Below are 5954 nucleotides of genomic sequence, written 5' to 3' on the forward strand. Positions count from 1 at the left end.
TACCACAGGCCTCAGTGCTGGGCCCGGGAGTGTCCCACAGGCCTCAGTGCTGGGTCTGGGAATGTACCACAGGCCTCAGTGCTGGGTCCGGGAGTGTACCACAGTGTCAGTGCTGGGTCCGGGAGTGTACCACAGGCCTTGGTTCTGGGCCCAGGAGTGTACCACAGGGTCAGTGCTGGGTCCAGTGCTGTTATCGTGTACATTAATGATGGAGACATGAATGGAGGAGCTATGGTCACCACGGTTACATGAAAAGTGATGGTGTAGTGAATAGTGAGGGGGAAAGCCTTAGTCCACAGGCCGATATAGACAGGCAGGTCAGGCAGGCTGTACAGGGTCAAATGGAATTTAATCCTGAAAAGTGTTGGGGGATGGGGATGATGAATAAGCCAAGGGAGTAGGCATTGAATGTGAGGACCCTCGGATGTACACAGGATCAGTGGGATCTTGCTGTGCATGTCCATAAATCCCCGAAGGGAGCAGCACAGGGGGATAAGGTGCTCAGAAAGGCATAGAGGAAACTCTCTTTATGAATCAATACAAGGAGGTTATGATGGAGCTGTGTATAACGTTAGTTAGAGCACAGCTGGAGTACTGTGTGCAGTTCTGGTCCCCACACTATGGGAAGGATGTGATTGTACTGGAGGGGGATACAGAGGAGATTCGCCAGTATGTTCCCTGGGCTGGAGCGAATCCGCGATGAAGAGAGGCTGGGATTGTCTTCCCTCGAGCAGGGAAGAGCTGAGGGGGATCGGACTGAGGTGTACAAAGGGGCACGGACAGCATGGATAGGGAGAAACTCTTTCCCTTTGTAGACGGGTCAGTAACTGGGGGGTGGCACGGTTTAAGATCAGGAGTGGGAAGTTGAGAGGGGATTTGAGGAAGAATGTTTCACCCAGAGTCATACAGTTTAGAAACAGGCCCTTCAGCCCACCATGTCTGTGCTTACCAACAAATATCAAACTACACTAATCCCATTTACTTGTTTTGACATGGGAACATAGGAATTAGGAGTGGGATCAGGCATGTCAGCCCTTCGAATCCGCTCTGCCACTTAACATGATCATGGCTGGTCTCAGCCTGGTCCCAACTCCACTCTGCCACAACCCTTTATCCCACATTTCATCAGGAACATATCTATTTCTTTCTTCAATCTGTTGATTGATTCTGCCTCTGGGGCAGTGAGCTGCACAAATTCACAACCCTCTGATAAAAGCAGTTTCTCTTCATCTCAGTTTTGAACCTCCCTCCTCTCACTCCTATATCTCTGCCCTCTTGTTTGAGGCTGTCTCACAATAGGGATAGATGATTCTAGAAACTCACACAGCTCCGATGTCCTCAACTTGGGCTGTAGTTCCTAGGACTATCTTTACACCTTTTCTTTGAACAAAGGTGGCAAATTTCTTCCCCCGAGTTCCCTTCACTTGACTCCTAACAAAGGACAAAGATAAATGATTTGAACCTGGAACTCACTGCCTGAAAGGGTAGTAGAGGCAGAAACTCTGAAAATGTTTAAGAAGTATTTAGAGGAAGACTCAAATGCCATTGCAACGGGTGAAGACTCTCATGATGTAGTGGCAGTGCTCCCTTCTGGGGACTAGGAGGTCCAGGTTCTAGTCCCACCTGCTCCAGAGGTGTGTAATGAACAGGTTGGTTAGAAGATATTGACAAGGCTACAGGCCGAGTGCTGGAGAGTGAGATTGGAAAAGATAGGTGTTTGATAACCTGTACAGACATGATGGGGTGAAGGGCCTGTGCTGTGGAAACTCTATGACAATTCCAGCAAGGGCTTTGGGGAAAACTGAGCACAGTTTTTTTTTTAAACTTGTGATGGATTGCCAACTGAGATACAGTCCAATCAGAATTCTAACTTCATGCCCAAAAGTTTTGGAAAGCAACAAATTGGAGCAAACTTTGGAGGGATACCATCAGACTGTCAAAAATAGCCCCACGACTGGGACAAAGAGGGTTTTTTTAAAGAATTACTTTTGCTCCAGAGATTTAGTTAACGGTCATGTAAGAGAGGAAACCCACAGACACAGGGAGAATGTACAAACCACACGTGGGTAGTCACTCGAGGCTGGAATTGAACCTGTGTCCCTGGCACTGTAAGGCAGCAGTACTAACCACTCAGCCACTGTAGGGCAAGGACAAGCATAGTCTCAGAGAGTGACAGTGAAGGCTCTTATAGAATTCCCTATTCCCAAAACTGAATGAGAAATCATGGAGATGTTTCAGAATGTGTGGATGCTCCTGGAAGTTTGTGTAATTTCAGTGCGGGATAGCTGCACCTTGAACAGATTTTGTTAAAGAAACTAGTAAACGTTGTCTGGACAGCAGAATGTCAAGCAGTCTTTGAGAAATCCTGATAAATGAACAGGAGTTGGTCTCCTCTGATTTTCAGGTTGACACTTGATGCTTGTGATTTGGGGACGGGTGCTGCCTTGTTGCAGGACGGTGAGTGGGGAATAGAGAAGCCAATGGTGTACCCCCCCTCAGAAACCAGTCTCAGAAAACACATCCTACTGTGGGTAAAGAGACTTTGGGATAGCTGCTGGCTTTTCAACATTTTGAAGCCTTTATCGGACACAGAAACAAGGGAAAACTAATTTACACAGATCGTAATCTGAGATGTTGAAATGAAATGTGAGACTTAGATGGAGCCTTTTGGTTCAACCACTGAATGTCAAAAATTATTCATATGGTAGAAAATAGAGAATGTAATTGTGAATGCAGTGCCCAACATGTAAAACGTTGGAATAAATGAAATGCTTAATAAATATTAACGAGTGCTGAGGGAAGGGTCACTCGACCTGAAACGTTAACTCTGATTTCTCTCCACAGATGCTGCCAGACCTGCTGAGCTTTTCCAGCAACTTCTGTTTTTGTTCCTGTTGTTAATAAATATTAAGGTTGCCTTGGAAGGGAAGAAGAATAAATGGATGTAAGTCTTTGTGTTTTGTCATTTGTATGTTCCATGTTTTGTAATAAATGTTTTTGATATGGCTTAAGTGTGAAGGCTGTTACTTTTAATTTTTGTGCTTTGTAAAACTGTGGACTGAAATGTGAAAGGGCTGTTTGGAAACTGAGGGATTTACAAGGAAGGCAATGCGCTTTCAAAGTAAGGAAGCTGATATCTTTTTGAGAACCCAGTTTGAGTAGCTGCAGGTTCCAATGACGCGCAGACAAACAAGCATCGAGGGGCTGTTCAAAAATGATGGTGATTGGTTTGTGTGGACTAGGGAGCAATCGTCAATGACAAAGATCCTGTACTTGCCAACAATAAGTAACTGGTTGTCAGGGAGATGAACAGCTTGACTATGAGCAAGGCAGATAGGAAGCTAGGTCGGGCTTGAGGAGAAAGCGAGCAGGTTGACTGCAGGCCAAACAAACGTCAGCCTTCCTGCTCCTCTGATGCTGCTTGGCCTGCTGTGTTCATCCAGCTCTACACCTTGTTATCTCAAACAAAATAAAACCCCTCTCTCAGTTCTCTACAGAAAGCCGTTTCAAATTTGAAGAAAACCAGCTCATCTTTCGTTCAGCAGTTGCTGCAAGTTGAAACTTTGAATTGGAGAAGTCAGAGATCTCTCACAAATGGAAACAGTCACCCTGTGCCTTTTGCAAACCAGTGAAGCATTGAGAGCACAGGGAGGTTGAGGAGAAACCTTCAGATCAGCAGGAACCAACTTCACAGATCACGTTAACAATAATTACAGAAATATTTTCCAGTGTGCTATCCACCAGTATGGTTTTTGTTCCACGTTGATGTTTGCCTGTGGATATATGGAAGCGGCAGTTTATAAGGAGTTTTGGGTTTTAATTTGTAGAGCACATTTTATACATGATCTTGGACATGAATTACAATAAGTTTGCATGCAGGTACAGCAAGCAATTGGGAAAACGAATAGAATGTTATCATTTATTGTAAGGTGGAACTGAATACAAAATTGGGAAGGTACGCTTCACTTATACAGGGCAGAGTTCATAGTTTGTTGAAGATGGAGTTGCAGGTAGACAGGGCGGTAAAGAAGGTGTTTGGTACACTTGCCTTTATTGGTCAGTGCATTGAGTATAGGGGTTGGGAGGGTCATGTTGCAGCTGTACAGGACATTGGTTAGGGCCACTTTTGGAATACTGCATACAATTCTGGTCTCCCTGCTATAGGAAAGATGTTGTGAAACTTGAAAGGGTTCAGAAAAGATCTACAAGGATGTTGCAGGGTTGGAGAGTTTGAGCTACAGGGAGAGGCTGAATAGACTGGGGCTATTTTCCCTGGAGCGTCGGAGGCTGAGGGGTGACCTTATGCAGGTTTATAAAATCCTGGAAGGCACTGATAGGATGAATAGCCAATTTCCCCCAGGGTAGGGGAGTCCAAAACTAGAGGGGCATAGGTTTAAGGTGAGAGGGAAAAGATTTAAAAGGGACCCGAGGGGTAACTTTTTCACGCAGAGGGTGGTGCGTGTATGGAACAAGCTGCCAGAGGAACGGGTGGAAGCTGGTACAATTACAACATTTAAAAGGCATCTGGGTGGGTATATGAATAGGAAGGGTTTACAGGGATATGGACCAAATGCTGGCAAATGGGACTAGATTAATTGAGGATATCTGGGTCAGCATGGACAGGTTGGACTGAGGGGTCTGTTTCCATGCTGTAAGCTCTATGACTGTTGTGAGACACCATGTTGGGTACTGGGTACAGTATTGATCTCCCTATTTCAGGTAGGACGTAAATGCATCAAAAACAGTTCAGAGAAGGATTACGAGACCAATAAAGACAGAAATGGCTGCAGAGACACAGCGGGTCTGACAGCATCTGTGAAGAGAGAAACAAAGGTGACATTTGAACTCACGCATGACTCACCTTCGAAGGCGTATTGGACAAATACAGGACTCAAAATGTGAATTCAAATTACAGATGCTTCCAGACCTGCTGAGTGTCTCCAGCACTATGTGTTTTTATTTCAGACTGCGAAAATCCACGTTGTTTTCATTTACCAGTCAGACACCGAGAATTGATGGTTTGTCTAATGAGAGGATGAACAGGATGGGTTTGCATTTGCTGCAGTTTAGAGGCAAAGGCAACTTGATCAAAACATGTTAGACCCAGCGGGATGATAGTTCCTCTTGTGGGAAAATCAACGCATCCCTATCAGTGTAACCTTCTCCAACTCCTCCAGCCTCCTACACCCCCTCCCTATCTCTGTCACCTCCTCCAGCCCCTACACCCCCTCCCTATCTCTGTCACCTCCTCCAGCCCCTACACCCCCTCCCTATCTCTGTCACCTCCTCCAGCCCCTACACCCCCTCCCTATCTCTGTAACCTCCTCCAGCCCCTACACCCCCTCCCTATCTCTGTCACCGCCTCGAAACCCTCCAACCCCTCCCTGCATCTATGAGCCTTGGTGTAAGGGTCTGGTTGAAAGGCCCAGGTGAATGTGATCACTTTAAGAGCGATAACTGTCTGTAATGTGAGTTTGTGAATTTGTGGGCAGGCTCCTCTCAGTGCGGATGTGCTCTGACAAATCCTGACCATTTGGATTGTACTGGGAAAGTGTTTCCTGGTTCATTCTCCCCTTGCAGGACCTGCACCATTGCACAGAAATGACACTCAGAGATGTTTGATGCACAGAAAGAGGCCATTCAGCCCATTGAATCTGCACCAGTGACTGTATTGGAATCATTGTCCAATCCTTGGCCTGTGACCCTGGAAACTGTGGCAACACAAGTCAATATCTATACTCTGCTCTGATGTTCTGAGAGTTTCTGACTCAGGTGGTGAGTTTGAGACTCCCACTCCCTCTCAGTGACAACATTTCACCCCAACTCTCCCCTTCACCTTCTATCCCCGTCCCTTGAATCTGTGCCCCCTCACCTCCTGGTTATGGACACCCCCTACTCATGGAGAAAGTGCCCGTCCATCCACCCTCTCTATTCCCCACAGAATCCCATCCACC

The 5954-nt window shown here is 46.2% G+C and overlaps 1 protein-coding gene across 1 annotated transcript in view; it reads right to left on the reverse strand.

Moving 5' to 3' along the window:
* Positions 1 to 4914, reverse strand: part of LOC109924221 (cysteinyl leukotriene receptor 1-like) — a 7784-nt gene extending 2870 nt beyond the window's left edge. Inside the window, exon 1 of the mRNA XM_048620013.1 lies at positions 4862 to 4914. The gene's annotated coding sequence lies outside the window, so the exon portion shown is untranslated. The remainder of the gene's footprint in view (positions 1 to 4861) is intronic.
* Positions 4915 to 5954: the final 1040 nt, after the last annotated feature.

Source organism: Rhincodon typus, chromosome 45 (genome assembly GCF_021869965.1).
Source record: "Rhincodon typus isolate 14 chromosome 45, sRhiTyp1.1, whole genome shotgun sequence".
Taxonomy (NCBI): Eukaryota; Metazoa; Chordata; class Chondrichthyes; order Orectolobiformes; family Rhincodontidae; genus Rhincodon; species Rhincodon typus.